The sequence below is a fragment of the Podarcis melisellensis genome (assembly GCF_964234715.1).
Source record: "Podarcis melisellensis genome assembly, chromosome: 1".
Classification (NCBI taxonomy): domain Eukaryota; kingdom Metazoa; phylum Chordata; class Lepidosauria; order Squamata; family Lacertidae; genus Podarcis; species Podarcis melisellensis.
In genome coordinates, this window is record NC_138528.1 from 29,900,333 (window position 1) to 29,921,517 (window position 21,185).

General features: G+C 40.9%; 1 protein-coding gene across 4 annotated transcripts in view; it reads right to left on the bottom strand.

Annotated features, from left to right (window-relative positions):
* Positions 1-21,185, bottom strand: part of ESRRB (estrogen related receptor beta) — a 153,163-nt gene that overhangs the window by 38,175 nt on the left and 93,803 nt on the right. The gene's annotated exons all lie outside the window — the stretch shown is intronic.

A 21,185-nucleotide genomic window follows, 5' to 3' on the forward strand; every position in this document is an offset into this window, starting at 1 on the left:
AAAAGAAACCAGAGTCCTTTTTGTTGGGGATAATTCAGACTGACATTCCCAGGTGTCAAAAAAGGTTGTTTATGTATGCCACTACTGCGGCCTGTGTTTCGTTAGCCCAAAAATGAAAAACGAGCGAGTTCCCAACTAAAGAAGAATGGCAATTTAAGCTGATGAAATATGTGCAGCTTGCAGACTTAACATAAAGAATAAGCGAAGAACGTACGTTGAAGATTGGAAAACGTTTATTGAATATATGGGAAATAATTGTGCACAGCTAAAAACGCTAGCAGTATTAAGATAAATTCAACAGTGTAAATAAGTTTTGATGGATCCAATAATGGAATGCTGAATGGTATATTTTTGTAAAATATGCAGGGATTCATGATATGTAAAATCAACTATGGAAAGAGAAGAAGGGAAGTCATTGTTATCTTAAGGATGTAAAAATGAGTATTTTAAATTGTAAAACAGAAATGTGTGTGTGTGTGTGTGTGTGTGTGTGTGAGAGAGAGAGAGAGAGAGAGAGAGAGAGAGAGAGAGAATATGAATCTATTTCAGCATTTGAAACCATGCATTGAAATATAGTGTGTTTAACATTTACTCATTTATACATACATTCACCACTACTATGATGGTTATGCTAGGTAACTTGGTTTTATTTCTTCAAAAAATATCCAAAAAACAGATGGGTGGGGTGGGGTGAGGACTTTTTTCTTGTAGCTGAAGCCACAGAGCCTATCAGAAGCTTTCAGAATCTGCCTTGGGACAAACTTCTTGTCATTTTAATTTATAATTTTAATTCAGTAGGATGCCTTCTTAGTAGCTTAATCAATCTCAGAAACATGAAAACCTTTTCTGAGTCACCCCAGTTTCCCTCACAATTCACAGTGCACACAGAGCTGATGAACACTGCTAGTGCATATATTTCAACCAATCTGGGTATTGTTGGGTACTTCCATCGTTACCCATTTCCCACAGTATATCTGTGCATATATTATAATTATTATTAATTGGTTTAGATGCAACTAACTTATCTCGCTAGTGGACAACCATGCAAGGAGATCTCCTAGAGTAACAAGGCATTCCCCTCTCCTCCTCCATATGCCCTCTTGTCCCCCAAATACGCTGGGGGGTGTTGGGGAAAAAACCCCAGAATAATGTGATGGGGGGAGACTGTTCCATCAGGCAAGCAAACATGCTTCAATGATGGAGCAATCCCCTTAGTGTTACATTTAATTCCACCTATTAAATTCCTATCCTGCCCTTCCTCCCAGGTCCATGTACCTGGAAATGGTTGGATGAACTAAATGTTCTGTTGACATCAGAATGGAAATTTTGATAATTGCCATGATTAATGTTTAGGAGTCTCAAAACCAGATATGTGAACAGTTGTAGTGACAGATACTGGGCATACGGATAACTTTGCTGGAACTTGAAAAAATGTTGTAAAAAATGAGAATTTTGCACTATAGAAGCCACTGGTCTGAATTTTTTTAAAAAAGAATTCTTATCTTCAGATTATAGTGATCATTCTAGCTAATTGTGAGTCTTCCTTGTGAGGAATTATTAAAGCATTTGGAGCTTTTTTTATTTAGAATAAAAGAGGGACATTAAAGAAGTTTCTAAAATTAAGAAGGGTGCAGAGAGTGAATAGAGCAAAACCCTCGTATAGCCCCAGAAACACCAAAATTAATTCACCATATGAAAACGATTAGTAGTAGATTCAGGACAGACAAAAAAATAGTGATTCTTTACACAATGCATAATTAACATATAAAATGCATTGGAACACGATGTGATGGTCACTTGCTCAGATTGCTTTATCAAAGTTAGTGTTGATAGTTAAAGAAAGCCTCCATATTCCAAAGCAGCATGCTTTAAAATAAAGATGAGGATAAACAAGGGAGGGCTGTCGCCTTGATGCCTGGCTTGCCAACTTCCTAGACGCATGAGATTCGCCAGTCTAGATGACACCTGGTCTAATCTGTTGAAGGTTTTCTCATGCTCTTAGGTTGTTTCTTTGAGGTTTCAACTGCACTATTCACCATCTATCCAATAAAATTTCCACAGTTGTTGTTTTTTGAATGCCATTACATATTTGTTGTTCTGCTGACCCAATTCAGAACCATTGCAAGTATTCAAAAGACACCTGAAATCTAAAACAGCAAAGTCTTGTGGACATTATACAAGGGCAAAGCTTTCCTATTTGTCTTAGGATACATCCACCATGAGGAAACATTTTACTTGGCTCTAGCTACTCTATGAGGAATGTGAAAGGGGAAGAGATTTGATCCAATTCTCCTGTGACCTGGCAAGGGAAACTCTATTACTATTCCTGGCCCCACATAATAGGCTCAGAGGTTCTAAACATTGTGTTCTTTTTGTTAAAAAAAAAAAAGGTCATTTCCTAAAGCCCCTTATAGGACTATAAAATCATTGCTACTCTCTGGATCTTCTCCAAATGGTCTCATACATTTCCTGAGCTGAGGTGCCCAGATAAGAACGCAGACCCTTAAACATGGACGGGACAGAGGAGAGGAGTGAGAGGCTGCTTCCTAAATATGAAGCCCAAACAGTTCTCTATATGGCTTAACATGCCATTTGCTCTCTGAGCCATGTATCGCATTGCAGATTGATATCACTGGATAGCCATTCTTCCCCTCAGATTTCTCTCAGCAGGGTATATTAGCCACTTTGCAGCTATTATATCCATTAGCTTCTGCAATCCTTCCTACTACTTAAAAACTCATGGGTGGGATCTAAATGGCTGTGTGCAGAAGTTCTCTGCGGCAGCAGGAGTTTTTCAGGCACAAGCCTCACTTCTAGCAGTGCAGCCGGCAAAAACTCCCCAAAAGTCAATGAAGCTTTCAGAAAATGTTCCAATGCACTGTGCATTGGAATGGGAAATTAGGAAAGCCCAATGTGTGTTCACTCACATAGAAGCTTGTGCATGCAGCTCTTTGGATTTCTGTGTGTGTGTTTGTGAAGTTCTATTACCTACGATGAATTTCTCATAAACATTCACAACGTTTTCTCTCTCTCTCAAAAGCTCTGGCACTACTTAAAAAGCAGCGGCTGTTTTCTCTGTCTGTGGCCAGTGATGGTTTGTCTGTTTGATGATGAGGATGATGTGTCGCTTACTACCAAAAAATAATTTCAAAGTGACTTACACTTTTAAACACACACACGCACCTTACAATGCCAAATTAAAATACATCAAAAGTATTTTTTTTAATTAACTACTCAAATAATGTATATCAATAAGTATCAATCAGACTTCAAATGTTCAGCTCTTAACCAAGTTTTGGGCCATATACCATCTTCCGGGGATATTGCATCATGTCCCAAACCACAGACCTTGCATAAGACCTGGCAGTCAAGGGATTAATAGTATTTAATAGTCATGATGCTGCCACTGAATTCAGTAGTATATGAGCTGATTTCTTAGAGCTCTTTGAATGCTTATTTTATTTTATTACAGTTTGGGTTTGTTCACCACATTTCCCTTCTCCCCCTCCTTCGCTTCTTCTCTGTCCCTCCCTTCTTCCCTCCCTCCTCTTCTTCTTCCCTGAAAAGCAATAACTACACGGCTTAATTTCACAGACGTTGCTCGTAGATCCTAAATTCAAATCTCTTAATGACTGCAGCTGATCTACCCTGATGTCACCGAAAGCACTTTAGCCAAGAGTACACTACTAGGTCCAAGCTAATATTTCAACAAAAGGAGTAGGACAGGTAGTAAGAAAACTTTATGGGGGAAATGAAAACACAGGTGTTGCACTCATACCTATTATAGAATCACAGAATCATTGAGTTGGAAGGGACCCCAAGGGCCATCTAGTCCAACCCCCTGAAATGCAGGGATCTGAGTGCAGAACCTGACATTTATCCCTATTGATTTTACATTTTGTTCCTGACGTTGTTTGCAAAGATAAAAGGACCCATCGCTGATTCCTAGTGGTCCGTGGTGCAGCAATAAAACTGCCAGCCCATTTGCAAAGCTAAGCAAGGTCTGGGATGGTTTCAAATTGGATGGGAGTCAGCGTGCTGAGATTTCTTCATGGCAGGGGGTTGAACCTTGAGGTCCCATCAAATTCGATGATTCTATGTTACATTATGCTCCGCTTTTCCATTTTCTCATTAGCCCCTGTGAGCTGGCCACCTACAAACGTCAACATTTGCATCCACATTCAGCTCATTTAATTCCCCTAACAAGATGTGCATAGCTCTATGGTGAATGTGTGAGTAATGTCCAAGAAGCTGTTTATACACTACTTTCCCTTTGACCACTTATTACCTAATCACATCATGAAAAGCTATATATGCATTTTAATGAACACAAATCTTGATTCTTCACGATGCTCAGTTTGTCCAACCCAGATGTGCCCCCTCAAAATCCCACTGATTTTGCCTTAAAACAACTTTTTGGTTATTTTATTTATCTACTATATTTCTTAGATGCTTTTCTCACCAAGCAACTCAAAGCAAATTAAATTAAAGCCAACAATAAAAAACTAAAAACACAGCAATACAAATACTAAAAACACAGCTATACAAAGTTTCCAAATGAGCCCATTTTGACAGTGCAACAGAAGTTGTTGTTGCTGCTGCTGCTGCTGCTGCTGCTGTTATTAAACACACAGAACAATAGGTCTCAGGGCAGGTTACAATTTAAAATTCAGAATTAAAAACAGTTAAAACTAGACCACTTTATTAATATATATCCCATACAATACTTCTGTAAGTGGAACCCTCTGTCCTCTTGCTAAACCCTCATTTTGGCTATTCCTACCTAATGTCTTTTAGCTACTCACACCTCAATCAATTTTCTAAATAGCCAAAGCTTTGTTATTACTGAGGGAAATCCTTTTAAAATATAAGATGGGGAAGTAAATTCCTTTTAATCTTTGTTTCTGTTCTATTAATATTTCAGAAGTATTTTCTCACTGAGCATGAGGACTAGAATTTTTTTTTAATTTATGGAATTCCCATGATGCCAACATGATCTCATAAACTGCACATATGCACCCCAGTGGCATGCCACCTATGGGACAGGTATTGCCCAAACCAGTTTTTAAAAGATGGCATGCAATTTTGAAATTAAATATACTCCTTTCTACTTTGATTTGGAAAAATTACTATAGCATTTCCCAGGCAGTTTCCATCAGAAAGCATATAAGCTGTTTTTTGTGTGTGTTTTTTTACAGATGCTTATTGTGGAATAATGTACGTACATATTCACAATGAAATACTTGCTGCATTTAGAAAAAAATATTGGTGCCTTTATATACACATAACTTAATCTGTGTGGGTTACGTAGAGTGTAAGAATATGGTTTTGGGTGCTTAAAGGCTCTGCTGGCAAAGATATTTGAGTCTTTGCCTTTGTTGACCATGCAGATTGGCACACCAATCTCAAAAGAGTCACTTGAAAATCAGCTTGCATTGAAACGCTAGGCAAAAACTATTCCCCTATGCTGGGTTGAAATAAATATTTGTTTAACCTCAGAGCTTCAGTTCAGGATAAAGAAATACTCCCTCTAACTTGGGGAGCATTCAACTATGTTAGAGTAGACCCATTAATTAACATGATTAAGTTAGGTCTATTAATTTCACTCTGAGTAAAACCTACTTGAATACCACCCAAAGGCTATAGATTATGTAATCTGGAATAAATTGTAATGGCTGCTAAAATGTATAAACAAAGAAAACTTGGAAACATAAATAAAATAAGGATTGACCTTTTAAAAAGTTCAGCCCTTACAATGAAGGTAGACGTAGTGAAGTTCTGGAAAAGAAACCAATGCAGCAAGGAGAGTGGTTAGCAAAATATAAATTGTGGGTGGTGATTAAAGATATCATTCTAATTTTCTGGTTATGAGTTGTAGACCTGTGGCACAGAGGAAACTAGGTAGTAAGTTTGCATTGTCTTGCTTGATAGAAAGTACCATGGACAGCTCTGACCGTCTGCTCATTTCAATGCAATCCATAACACAGCATACTGTGCATAGGAAGCATTTGATAGTTTTTTGCTGCATTTTTTGCAGCCTTTTTTGTTGTTTGCTTAAGAATCAATTAATTAAATTGATTATGCATTATTGGCAATATAGGCAATTGCTTAATTGCTTTGCAGCAAGTTTGTCTTGCTGTGGATCAATTAGCAAGACTGATTAAAACAAGAGTTGATAAAAATTAGTATTTTCTGAAAATATGCCTAGAGGGGGAATTTATAGAACATAAAAAAAGCTAAAGGAGAGTGCTTTGAGGGGAAAAACGTATTTTTCTTCCACACAACCACTTTGCAAAGGATCAAAAAATTAAGAAGGGCCCTATTCTGTGTAGATCCTGAGTCAGTCTCTACCAGTGAGGAACAGATATCATTAGGAGTGAAGTAGGTATTTTATGCATTTAAATTACACCGTAATCTGAAGAGTTCAAATTTTGGTCTGTGGAATTTTTCTTAACTTCATCTCTTTAAGTAGCTCCCCCCAGTCCTCCATCTCACCTCTCACATTGCTTTTGAAACAGCACTCAAGATCAATAACGGTTTGCCAGCGGTGTTGGGTCTGCAGTTTGAGACCGATGAGGATAAACCTTCTTTGGGTGCATGGAATAAGTTATGTGGTAGATCCCAGCTTTTGATTTTGTTCTTTGCTCTATCTGAATTGCCTATTTCATCAGAGTACGTTGTATGGGTTCATCTCTCTTGGCATTTTGTTTCCAGCTGTGGCCAGCCAGATGCTTTGCAAGCCACAACCCACTACAGCATAAATCGAGAAACGACATCAATCAGTCTAAAGAATGCAATAAACCCAGGTTCATAGGGCCAAAAGTACAGTGACATTTGAACCAGGGAACCAGACCAATCCACCACCTTTTGCCTCCTCCACACTGTGTACCAGCTCTCTTACAACGCTTCTCTCCTCTGCCTTTTACAAATCTTCCTGTGAGCAAAGAATGGGAAAACTGGGAAACACTTGCCTGCAAGCCCTCCAGTTGGAGAACAGCCTTTACCTAAGGTGTCATGGACTTTGAAGACACTCGAACTCAGGAAGCAAGGGAGAAACGTGCTAAGAGGAAGGCACGTTTGGCAAATCCACACCGTGATCAACTCCCGCCCGGAAACCAATGTCCCCATGGTGGAAGGACATGTGGATCCAGAATTGGCCTCCACAGTCACTTACAGATTCATTGTTCAAACCGTGTTTACGGAAGACAAATCTTACTCGGCTACGAGTGATTGCCAAAGAAGAAGACCCCCTTAAAAAAAAAAAAAAAAGCATGGCCTGTGATGGGAGATATGAATGGAGTTGTATCAACCAACATGGATAAGTCACAGAATCAAAATATTTCCAAAGATGGGAGACTACCAAAGACCTTTTTTGAAATGACAGACAATATGGACTGGATTGACATCTGGAGAGTGAGAAACCCCCTGGGAAGGGAAGGAACATTTTTCTCTGAAGCCCAACTGACTTGGACAAGAATCGACCAAATATGGATAACTAGAGGACTGGCACCTAAGATCAGAAAGGTGGTAATCTGCCCAAAGACATGCTCCGACCATAATGCATTGAGAATGGACATGACATTGACTCCAACCGGTTCCTTCAGATGGAAGATGAATGATGGCCTGTTTAGAGATCAGGAGATTACCAAGAAGGCCCAAAAAGCCTTAAAGGATTATTTTGAGATCAATATGAACACCACAGTGGAAAAAAGAACTATCTGGGACGCAAGTAAGGCCGTGATGAGGGGGTTCCTGATACAACAGATGACGGTAAAGAAAAGGAAACAAAATGAAAGGAAAGATAAAATTTTGGAAAAAATTAAAGAGTTAGAGAAGAAGCTAAGATCTAACCCGAAGTCTCAGCCGATTCTGAGAGAAATCAAACTTTATCAAGCACAACATTCCAAACTGATAAATCAGGAAATAGAATGGAAAATTAAACTAATGAAACAAAAAACTTTTGAGTCGGCTAATAAATGTGGAAAACTGCTAGCTTGGCAGTTGAAGAGGAGACAAAAGTTAAATACAGTGACAAATTTAGAGATTGAAGGAAGATGTATCCAGAACCCCGGAGAGATTAGAAAGTGTTTCCAGAGATATTTCAAAAAATTATACACTCAAGGGCCACAAGATGAAACTGAGATTAAACAATTCTTAGAGACAAATGGATTAGCAAAGTTGTCAGAAGAAAACAGATCAATCTTGAATGGCAAAATAACACGACAAGAGATTGAGCAGGCCATCCAGAACATGAAACAGGGCAAATCACCAGGACCAGACGGGCTGACCTCCAAGTACTATAAGACACTGAAAGACTATTTGATACAACCACTGATGGAGGTCAGCAATGAAATTTTAGAGGGGAAGAAGGCGCCAGAATCGTGGAAGGAAGCTTTCATCACATTGATACCAAAATTGGAAACTGAAAAGACACAACTTAAGAACTACCGTCCCATCTCCCTTTTAAATGTGGATTACAAAATATTTGCAGACGTTTTGGCAAGTAGATTCAAGAGGGTTTTAAACAAAGTAATCCATAAAGACCAGGCAGGCTTTCTCCCAGGTAGACATATGTCTGCTAATACAAGGAACATTATAGATATATTGGAGCTTCTACAAACAGACATAAATACTAAAGCTGTTTTAATTTTCATAGATGCGGAGAAGGCCTTTGACAATATATCCTGGAAGTTCATGAAGGGGAATTTAAAAGAAATGGGAGTGGGCCGGGGGTTTGAGAATGGGATTGATGCAATATATTCAGAACAAAAGGCTAAATTGATAGTTAACAATGTGGTTACAGAAGAGTTTAAAATTGAAAAAGGAACACGACAAGGCTGCCCGATCTCCCCGTTATTATTTATTTCGGTCCTGGAAGTGCTCTTGAACATGATTAGAGGGGACAGGTTGGTGGAAGGGATACAGGTCGGAGCGAAACAATATAAACTTAAAGCGTTTGCAGATGATTTAGTTTTGACATTACAGGAGCCAGAATCTAGTACGAAAAGAGTATTACAACTGATTCAAGACTTTGGTCGGGTGGCGGGATTTAAACTAAATAAGCAAAAAACTAAGGTGTTGGGAAAAAACTTGACAGATATTGAGTCGGAACGGTTTCAGAGAGAGACAGAGTTAACTGTGGTTAAGAAAGTCAAATACCTAGGGGTAAACATAACAGCAAAAAATCTGAGTCTGTTTAAAGATAACTATGAAAAATGTTGGTCTGAAATTAAGAGAGACTTGGATAGCTGGTCAAAATTAAAACTTTCATTGTTAGGCCGAATAGCTGCTATCAAGATGAATGTATTGCCAAAAATGTTTTTGTTTCAGACATTGCAGATTGTAGACAAAATGGAGTGCTTCCGGAAGTGGCAGAAAGATATTTCTAAATTTGTCTGGCAGGGCAAAAAGCCCAGAATTAAGTTTAAGATACTAACGGACGCAAAAGAAAGAGGGGGCTTTGCCCTGCCAGACTTAAAGTTGTACTATGAAGCCGCAGCTTTCTGCTGGCTAAAAGATTGGCTACTTCTTGAGGACACGGATGTGCTGGATTTGGAAGGTTTTAACAATGCATTTGGATGGCATGCATACTTATGGTATGATAAGGCTAAGATTAACAAGGCCTTTAAGAACCATATTGTCAGAAAAGCAATATTTAATGTCTGGACAAGATACAAAGACTTATTAGAGAACAAAACACCGAGGTGGCTGTCACCCTTGGAGGCTAAGGCCCGAAAAAGACCTAATATGGAGGCCAATTGGCCAAAATATTGGGAAATATTAGAAAGAGATGGAGACAATTGGAAACTGCAGAGTTTAGAGAAAATGAAAGATAAAGTGCGAGACTGGTTACACTATGCTCAGATTAAAGAAGTGTTTAAGAATGATAAAAAGTTAGGATTCCAGGTGGAGAAATCGAAATTGGAAACAGAATTGCTAGAATCTAAGACCAAGGTACTTTCAAAAATGTATAACTTGCTGCTGAAATGGAACACACAAGACGAAACGGTTAAATCGGCTATGATAAAGTGGGCTCAGGATATTGGGCACAATATTATGTTTGAGGACTGGGAAAGGTTGTGGACCACTGGGCTGAACTTCACAGCATGTAATGCTCTGAAGGAAAATGTAATGAAAATGATATATAGATGGTACATGACCCCAGTGAAATTGGCTAAAATATACCATTCGTCTGATAATAAATGTTGGAAATGTAAGGAAAATGAAGGAACATTCTTTCACCTCTGGTGGACCTGTCCTAGAGTGAAGGCCTTCTGGGAAATGATATATAATGAGTTAAAAAAGGTGTTTAAGTATACCTTTACCAAGAAACCAGAGGCCTTCCTTCTGGGCATGGTCGGCCAGAACGTGTTAAAGAAGGACAGAACATTTTTTATGTATGCTACAACGGCGGCAAGGATACTTATTGCTAAGAACTGGAAAACTCAAGATCTACCCACACCGGAAGAATGGCAGATGCAGCTGATGGACTATATGCAACTAGCTGAGATGACTGGCAGAATCCGTGACCTGGGAGAGGAGAGGGTAGAAGAAGACTGGAAGAAATTTAAGATTTATTTACAAAAGTACTGTAATTTGGTTGAATCCTAACAAGGAAGTCAGAGTAGAAATAACTGTCTACCATTAAATTATAATTTTATATTTGAGTTTAACCTAAATATTGGATTTAAGATCATAAACAAGATGATAATTTGCTTGGAAAAACTTGTTTGTAATGATGAAAGTGGAAGCGGGAGACGTGAGGGAGTCCACAATAGAATGAAAGGATGTTATGAAACTTATTTTGTTTGTTAAATAAGCATTTGTATGAAAAAACCTCAATAAAAAATTATATAAAAAAAAAGCATGGCCTGTGAGCCTCTTTTAACAGAACGCTTCATAATTGGTGGTGCTACCACTGAAAAAGCCTTATCTGTGGTTGCCACCGACAATATCTTGCAAAAAGGCCCTGACAGTGACTGTGAACAGACTTGCTTACAGAGGCAGCGAAAGGTGGGACTATAGCTCAAAGGAAGATTACATGTTTTGAATGCAGAAAGTTTCTATCCCTAGTGAATCCAGCACAAAGGATTTCATATATCAGGCTGTGAGAAATAGCTCAACCTGAGACCTCTTCCAGGTGAAGTAGTTGGACCAATTGCCTGAGTGAGCCCAAGGCAGCTTCATGTGTTCACTTCAACCTGAGTTAAAATTGAGAAAGTGCTGTAGAGACTCTCCCATAGCCTCAAAACGCTACACAGATTGAGATCTGAATTGCTCAAGAGCACTAAATGATAGATCAACAACATCACTGTTGTTGTTGTTATTTATTAAATTCACAGTCGCCTTCACACCAAAGCCTCTAAGTAATGTTGTTAAACACACCCAATATAATCAACTATGAAATAAACACAAAGGAAGCAGCCACAGCAAAGCAAACAGAACAAATGGCTCTCATTCAGCACCCCAGTTCTTTTCATGCCAAGCTTTGCTTTGAATCTATCTTCATCACAACGTCTTTGTCGGTCTGTTCTTTTCGTGTGTGCGCACTATAGGCATCTTGCTGTAGGGTTTGCCATCGGGTTATGGAAAGTTTATGCCCAAAGTAAAAGGTGGGGTAGATTGGAACTGTAAAAACCAGGAGTACCCAGTCAGTGCTCCCCAATCTGGAAAGTCTGTCTCGAGACAGGGCTCCAGAGGGCAGTTTTGCTGGCAGCCCGAGGAGAACTGGGTTATATTAGGTCTATTGATGTGGAAGTTGGCTGAGACCCAGTTCTTCCAAATGAATCGAAGAAATTGATTTTTTTTCTTTCCCATGGAGGAGATGGGGAGATTCAATTCCAGGCTCTGCTGTGAAGGGGTGGGGGTAAGCAGATACTTGGGTCCAGACTTCTGAACAAAAATATATTCAGTAGATTAAAAACAGAGAGACTTCCCCTCCTCCTTTCAGGGGTGCCAGGTTGAATAAAATGTGGTTTTTTTGGGGGGGTGGGGCTTGGTAGATTGGGAAATGCTGTGGACATAGTGTACCTTGATTTCAGTAAGGCTTTTGACAAAGCCCCCATGATATTTTCATGGGGTTCTGAAATGAGACCCCCAAAAATGTTTTCCTATTCAGAGTGAGAGCAATGCTGTTCTAGGAAGCATTGCCGTCACTCTGAACTGGCTTCAGTTGGCTCTCAGTGGTACTGTCATATAGCTAAATCTGACTGACTTTGCAGCATGGTGATGCCACCCATTATATTCTGTTGGCTAGGGGTATCAGCCATGTGATTGTCTGAAGGAAACACAGCAATAAGAAGCAAACACAACAGCACCATAACAGCAGTAACAGTGAGGGGAAAGAATAGCAGAGAGATATGACAAATAGGAACATTTGTGTACTTTGTGGGATTCTTTGAGAACTATTCCACTCACACACAAAAGTTGCACTTTTAGCCGAAAATGCAGAAGGGGCAAACTTTTGGCACAGCCCTAGAATCCAACACCATCTATAAGATCAATAGAAAGCAGCCAGTCCTGGATGACAAATTGCAATCTAATTCAGTGCATCTTATGGCATGGAAAGTAATGATAGGCAATTAGTTCTTTTCAATTAGAGTTTGTTATCCATGATTTTTCTGGATGAAAAGGAAGACTGGGGGTTTGAATGGGCACCCGGGACCATATACATATATCTGAGCCAGATTCAAAACTGTCATGCACAAATGGGAGGAATGTCAGCAACTAAAGACTAGAGATGGGGGGAAATGAAGTCACACAAAAATGTCTAGTGAGGGCGCATTAAAAGCAAAGATTCCAGAATGAAATGCACCAATATATCTGCAGAAAGAGCTCACATCTGGGATGAAATAGGCAGCTACATAGCAGCTCTGAAATTATCTTAACATCTTTTAACTAGACCCACAAAACCCCCAGGCATGCATACTCCTTGAAGCTGAACCCCTCCCCCCAAAAAATTTTTGTTTGAGGGGGGGTCAGGCCCCCTCAATGTTCATCATCTCAGGTCGGAGGAGTTGGGAATTCAGCAGCTTCAATGATAGCTCCTCCTCCCCCTACCACAGATGAGAAGGAGGTTGGAAGCAGCCCCTTACCCATGGTGGTGGCATGAGGAGGAGGAGGAGCCACTGGCCACTGAAGCTGTGCTGCCACCATATTCTTAGCTCCTCCAACCTGAAGCATTATCCGGATGTCAACATCCTGGCATGGTGACGTCCTGGCATGATGTCGTCATGCTCCCAACGTCCTGATGTAACGTCATGATGTCACATGTGTCCCCCCCCAATTGCACATACAAGATGTCACCTCTGACAACACCTGTAACCTCTCTATGGAGTTCACCTATTTTAAATAATGTGCATTAAATATAGAATGTCTATAGCCCCATCTATTGGGCTACCTGTACTGACGTACCCTCAGAACAATTAACTGTATGCCAGAAAGTACATTTTCAACACCTGCTTTAACCCGTCCAGCTTAAGTGGTCATTTCCAATGCTATTTTCCCCCACCGCAAAGGCTTTCACTGAGAATGTACAATGTTGGGCTATACAACACATCCCGTTTTCAGACATTTGAAATGTATATGACCTGTATTCAACTAAATGGTTGTGTTAGCCCAACAACTTTTAGCTGTGCAATGTAACTTACCTGCCCCCTCCCTGTACACATCATGCACATCACCTAAATTTGCTCAGATTGGGGAGGGGCAGGGAGAAAAAACATTGTGAAGCTAAAAGGTCTTGTGTTAGCAAGACTACTTTGTGTGTGTGTGTGTGTTGGTTGGTTGTTTCTAGGGGCAGCATTTTGAATTTAATATGAGAATGGTGAAGTAGACAAATTTGTGCTTCGCTAGATCCTCAGCACTAATTTAACACATCACTGCAAATGTCTGTAAAAGGCTTAAGAAAATCCAGCAGGACGTTCTTCTGCACAAGCTTCACCAAAATGCACTACCTGTTTAACTCCCATTCATCTCAATGTATCTACTCATTTTTAGCATTCATATTCTAGGCCTTCACCACAAGGTCAAAGGTCTGGTCACAATATAATTCAAAGTATATGATGAGTAATTCCGAAACATATATCTTCATAAAACGTGGTGCCATCAACACTCCATCCATTCCAAAATACCTCAAATTTCTGAAAGCAAAACAAGCAGTAGTATATTCACATCATCCAAAGGCCTGGTAAAATGTTTTCACCAGCTCAAAGCAGGAGCTCAAGGAGGAGAGTGTTCAAAACTGAGGTGCCACTGCCAAGAAGACTCTAAATATGAATCCCAGCCAACCAAACATCTACTACTAATGGTATATCTAATATGGCATGTGCAACAGATCTAAAATCATAGCCATGATTATACTGGAAGAGGCACTCTTTGAAGCAGGTAGGCTCCAATTTGTTTATAGCTTTATGTGTCAGATTATGCTCGAATTCAATTTGGTGACAACTTGCTTGACACAACATGGTCTAACCTCCCTGCAAACAAACTGGGATGAATGCTTAAGAACAGCATCTCTGGCAGTGACTGTGACAGCTTGATTGTTTTGGAGTCCATGGGTGCTACAAGTTGTTGGTTTTGTCCCTGCTGCTACAAGACTCCCTAAAATAATTTTAAGTGGCTCAGAAGTCCTGAAAGAGTATGAAATCCCTCTCCTTTTCCAGGTGCATTCATTACACCAAAAGGGGAGTAAGGTAAGTCAATGAGAAGAAAGCAAGTTATGAAGTTTATGTTGCATATAAAACGGATGTGATCAAAATGACTAGTGAAGTAAATTATTCCAGCAATAGCATTCTGAACAGAGATAAGCAGGTCAAGGTGGGAATGGGGAAGGCCAGCGAAAAGAAGATTAATCAATAATCAAGATGGGGAAAGAGCAAGACTTTGATCCAGAGTAGTGTGCAGATAGCTCTGAGTCCAATAAACCCCTTTGCTGCTGTTGTGTCTTACTCTCCATCCCACCCAGCAAGCTGCAATAAAAGTTGAGAGATCATCTGAGGCAGTTTGCGTTGTGATATGGCAAAGAAGAATTTCTATCAGCTACAGTGGACCCAGGCAGGCCACTTTCCATGCCTAAGGTGGCTTGCTAGATTGTGGCCCAGTGAATTAACCAAGGTCTCAGCAATGGGAATAATAAATAGCAAAATCCATTATTAATCCTTCATTTATTTTAACACGCTTTAACCAAGGACTGATGACCAAACTTAGATGTGACATCAGAAATGCATGAATGCATGGGGATGGGCGGGGGGGGGGTGAGTGGGAAGGAAAAGAAAAGCTTCTACATGGGGGATTTTGGGTCAGGCCCAAGTCAGAGGGTAAGGTGTTTTTCCGCTTTCACCCATGTGGGTTCCCCAATACAAACCATGCTCCCTGTAAGCCAGAGAGGGAAACAGACAGGTGAACTAACAAAACTGCATGCCTAAGCGACTGAGCAGGTGATCAGTGATAATGGAAGAATTCTTAGGAGGGGTAATAATAAAGATTCTGGCTTTTACATATTGAGCTAGAGCTGACAATCTAATCTGAGATTTCTAAAAGCAAATTAGAAGTCTGAACTTGAAAAACACGTCAAAGAACAGATATGAACAGAAATAATTGGGTATCAACAGCACCATGAAAACCATGCAACTGAACATAATTGTATGGTGAGGGGGGAAAGGTGAGTCCAAGGGCTCAGACCTCAGGAGAGGGTGGCAAAATGTTGTTGTTGTTGTTGTTTAGTCGTGTCCAACTCTTTGTGACCCCGTGGATCAGAGAACACCAGGCACTCCAGTCTTCCACTACCTCCTGCAGTTTGGTCAAACTCATGCTGGTAGCTTTGAGAACACTGTCCAACCATCTCATCCTCTGTTGTCCCCTTCTCTTTGTGCCCTCCATCTTTCCCAACATCAGGGTCTTTTCCAGGGAGTCTTCTCTTCTCATGAGGTGGCCAAAGTATTGGAGCCTCAGCTTCAGGATCTGTCCTTCCAGTGAGCACTCAGGGCTGATTTCCTTCAGAATGGATAGGTTTGATCTTCTTCCAGTCCATGGGACTCTCAAGTGTCTCCTCCAGCACCATAATTCAAAAGCATCAATTATTCGGCGATCAGCCTTCTTTATGGTCCAGCTCTCACTTCCATACATCACTACTGGGAAAACCATAGCTTTAACTATACGGACCTTTGTTAGCAAGGTGATGTCTCTGCTAGGCTATGTCAATTTTCCATTTTGGGGCAGTTTGTTCATGCAGGTCCCAAAAATCTACAATCCATACCATCCAGACCTTGAAACTCTTTAAAAAGAATACACACACACCACAATATGATCCGTCAGTAACTATGATGACTATATTACTTACAAAGCCCTATCACATTAGAACACCTTTATAACGAGCAAAGAAAATCCTTGACGGACACCCTTGTCAAATGGCCCCCCCGAAACCTGAGCCCTGCCTCTCCTGGGGATGCAAGAAGGGAAGCAATTCCCTCATATGGTTTTACAGACACATCTAGGATTGGATTCAATGGTCTATTTAAAGGGATGTTTGCTTTCCTGTTGCTAAATGTGGAAACGAACATGCCGCCCTTGGTGAAAGCTATTAGGAAGACGGCTGCCACCGACAAGGAAAAGAGAAGGGGGGAGCATGTTTTGGAGACACCCCCCACCCTGCGCACCCCACCCTCCTCCTCCTGCATGTCCTCCCTGCTGTGTGCGTTCCGCTTGCCCTTGGAATGCTATCACTTATTATCACACTGACTTCTCCAGATGGGGCATTTTGGCTATTGATCTGATAAATAAACAGCCTGCTCGCTCGATCAAAATGTTATTTTGCATTTCAATTACTGTTCACTAATGCAACCTTCATCCCGCCAAGAGCGCTGCTGGCAATGACACTCGACCTGGCACAGGCGCTGCGAGCAAACTCAGCGGCAGTGCCTGCTGCAAACACCTAACAGGATTACCACCCTCCATTAGGTGCATGGGAGAAGGAGAGATGGGAGACCACAGTCCTGCAAGGGAAGCGGACAGACGTAGGCAGAAAGGAAAGCGCGGCGGAGCATGATAGGATCGAGAAAGAGGTCACACATGCGCACACAGCAAGGTTTGGCCTGGCTAACTGGATTGCTCACTGGGCCCCTGATGGGTAACCCTGGAGTTGGATTGAGCCCAGTGCCCAAGATTTCAATGGTATAAGGACTGGAAATCAATTTGTGGTGATGGACCAGCAATATAAACATTGAGACAGTGAAGGTGGTGTCTGCTGCTGCTGCTTTTGCCCCTCATGCTATTTTGGGATGAGAAGGTGTGGCGTTTGCCTCCTTGGTGGGTCATAAGGAAAAGGTTAAATGAGTGTGATGTGATTGGCTAGTGGGAATGCAAGGGAGGTGTGGGAGGTTTTGAAAGCCAGTTGAGGTTTGGGAGTTGAAGAAGGAAGAGGGAGGATTAGGTGTGGGTTGGTAGAGTTGTATTGTGAGAGAGTGAGAGGAATTGTTAGGTGGAGTCAGATAGATAGTTGGGAATAATCAGTTTGAAGTTGTTAGAAACTAAGATTAAGAAACTGCCAAGAAAAATTAACTGAAACCATAAGCTTGTTCCTGCATTTAAAAATAAACTTGATTATTTGTTAATGTTAACAACTGACTGGACTCCGTGTGTCCCCGTGAGATACGGGGTGGTGGCAGCGGAAAAAGCAAATGCAGTGGTGGCACAGGGTCAATAGGCCGTCAAACGTCCAGGGGCCCTGTGTGATCGCCACAGAAGGTTTCTTTTAAATGTTAACTATATTCCTTCACCTCTCCTACCATCATCACTGGCTCAGCCACAGGACTAATTCTGCTACTGCTGGGTGGGTTTTCATAGCAGGAAGCAGGGTGGCTGCAGGACGAAGAGACATCCTGCTCTGCCTGCTAACTTCTTGGCTATCGAAACGCGTGACTTTGAGGACCCTGCTTGAAAAGAGACACTAGTTAAACAAACTTTCTAGGGACACAGAGCACGCTAGCTGGAAACCCTGGGGAAGTGGTTCCCAACAACAATTGTCCTGTGGAACACAGAAAGGCCATATAAATGCCCAATGCTGCCCATATGTACTTACAGTGAGTCAGCTAGGCCACATTACTCCAAATTTTTGGATTGTTCTTTTGAAATCTTTCCATTGACTTCATCAAGGTTCAACATTTTAAAAGCTGAAAACAAAACAACTTGACAGTCGATTGTTTGGTTTTGTTCTTTCACGTGAACGTTGCCAGGGTTGAAAATCAGTATAAAAATGTTTTACAAACAAAATACCTGTAAGAAGGACACCCAGCAACTCATCACGCAGCACACTCTGATCAGTTAGGATCTGCAAAGGTCCTCTGACTCTCCTCTCTTGCAGTTATTGATTTTTATTTATTCTTTTTTTAAAAAAGGTCTGTTATTAGAATCATAGAGTTGGAAGAGACCACAAGGGCCATCGAGACACACTGTGTGTTGCAACAATTAAAGGTCACGTCATAAAAATCAATAAAACAGAACCTCCTACCCCCCCAAAAATACACATAAATGACAGCCAAAGAGCATAATGCCAGTTGTAAGGCACTCTGGAAAGTCCTGGAAGGCTAAATGAAATAAAAGCCTTGTGTTTCTTCTTTGAAGTAAGTATTGAGGACTGGGAAGCCTACCTGTGTTGCTTGCCCATCCTTAAGGATTGTAATGTTGCTGGAGGATTTTGGAGCTGCAGTTTCCACCCCCCCACACACATTCTTTCAAGTGCCCTTGCCCTATAAACCCTGTCCTCCTCTCCAAGCTTCCTGGGCCCCCATGTGGGGTCAGGTTCCTCACTTTCTAAAGCCAAGGAAAAGAAATGTCACTCAAGTTTGGGAGAGAAGAAGTATGTTAAATGACTATAACCTTGAAGTCACTGGGGAGACGCTGGTGCTTACTCAAGGGCAGTCCTGGGGATAGTGTAATTAAGGGTGCATCAAAGAGAAGTTTTATTTGATTACGATCTTTACTTTAGACTGTGGTCCCAGGTGCCTCACGTGGAGACAGGAACACAGAAATGTCATACTCCTGAAACATAGCCTGATATCAGAAGCCACTGAAGTTTGCATGCTACCATCTTTTCTTCTTCTTCTTCTTGGAAAATTTCACTTATATAAATAGAATATCAGATACACACAATAGCTGACAATGCAACTAATAAAACGTACAAATCAAGAGATCGGGGTGGAGTTTCCATGAAAGAAAGCAAGAGAGATGATCCCCCAGAAAAAGGAAAGGGCACATCTGCATCTCAATGGATTGTAGGTGACAACGGCCTAGAGATTCCAATAGGTCATTTACTGAGAAACACATAAAGGTTTGGCTTTCTGCTCCACAAACTAGGACCCAAACCAATGGATTCAAATTACAAGAAAGGAGATTCCAACTAACGGTTAGGAAGAAATTTCTGATTCAACAGTGGAACACAATGCCCTGGAAGGTGGTGGGCTCTCCTTCCTTGGAGGTTTAATGTACATCTGTCAGTGTGTGTTTTTTTAGCTGTGATTGCAGGGGGTTGGACTAGATGACCCTTGGGGTCTCTTCCAACTCTATAATTCTATGAATCTGTGGTTCCCAGTGCCCTCCAAGCTGGATCTGCACTAGAAATCTTTTTTTCAGGTTCTTGGTGTCTCCCAGGGTTGCAAGTGTAAGCAAGTGGGCAACTGCAATTCAGCATGAGAAATGTGATTAGCAAAACCATTTGTCGGATGTAATCTGTGGATTATAAAACTCAAGGTTGCTCCAGCAATGAAGGAACTCGCACCAAATCTCCATGTACTGCAAGACTATATCCTTACAAAGCTTCAAGTCAGCAACTTATTCTTAACCCAGGCATAAGGAAACGTTTGCTTCTTTTCTGCAGGCCAAATGCAGCCCTCTGAGCCTCTCTATTCAGCCATCAAGACTCTCCCTGGGCCACAGCCCTAAGCCACACCTACTCTCCCTTGGCCACACCCTTCAGCAGCCCTGCTCTATGCTCAAGTGGTTTTGCCTGGCTGGAATGTGTCCTTGAAGTGTGATAATGCCTCTTGTTTGCTTGGGTGGAGGATGAATATATGCAGTTGAGTGGGAATGCAGTGTGTGGCTTTTGCATGCCTACTGTACAAAGTAGGAGTTGCATCCATTGCTCTACCCACCACTGGCATGTGCCCACTGGAAATCTGTGCGTGAGGAAATGCAGCCCTCAATCTGATAAAGGTTTCTCATGTCTGCCTTAAGCCCAGCTATATAAAAAACATCTAGTGTTAATTTCTGTCTCTACACGCATGTACACAGAAGCCAAGGGATGTGACTGTACTATAAATATTCAACCCCATCTCTTCAGGCAATTCCCCCCCCCCTTTGTTATGAAACCTGAAAATCACAATGGGTTATTTTGGGTGCCGCTCTAGAAACTGAACACATCTGGGGAGGGGTAGATGCTGGAGCAATCCTAGCGTTGTCTCCCATTTCATAGAAGTATATATTTCTCTGCAAGTCATGATGCCATGGGACCCCAGAGACAAAGAAGTATCTGACACCAACCTAAAAATCTGAACTTTGCAGGGTGGGGGTGTTTCTCTTATTTGAAAGTACTAATTAGCAAAGATTGTATTCACACCAGACATCTGCTTCTCTCCTATAGGCCAAGTCAGGGTTGTTGGGTTGTGTGTTGTTGTTTTTTACTGATTATCAAAGTTAGGAAACTGTTGATAAGCTAAAAGTTAAAAATAAACAAAGCCATAGGAAATTGTCACATTACATAAATGAAATTCTCGGTATAATACAGTGAACTGAGCAAGATCAATATGATGTGTGAAGACAGAGAATCTATAAACCCACAACCGTCAGCCTCAACTACCGCATAGATCCCAACTGTTACTGCCTCGGATGCGATCTGTACCTTGAGCCCAGCTTCTTGAGGCTAAAAGGCACAAGAGCATTTACAGTCAAAAGTTAATGCTGCATTTACCTACCTCTTGCACTCCTAAGATTCTTTTTTTTTAATAATAATATTTATTAAAAGTTTTCAACAATAAAAAGCATACAAAGTAACATATAGTTTTCCAATATCCACAATTCGTTCTCCTCTTTGGACTTCCTCACGACTCTCGTTCCTGCATTCTAAACTCATAAATTTTACCAGCAAATTATTAACTTGTTTCAATTCTAATAGTACAATTTTCCAATATTAAATC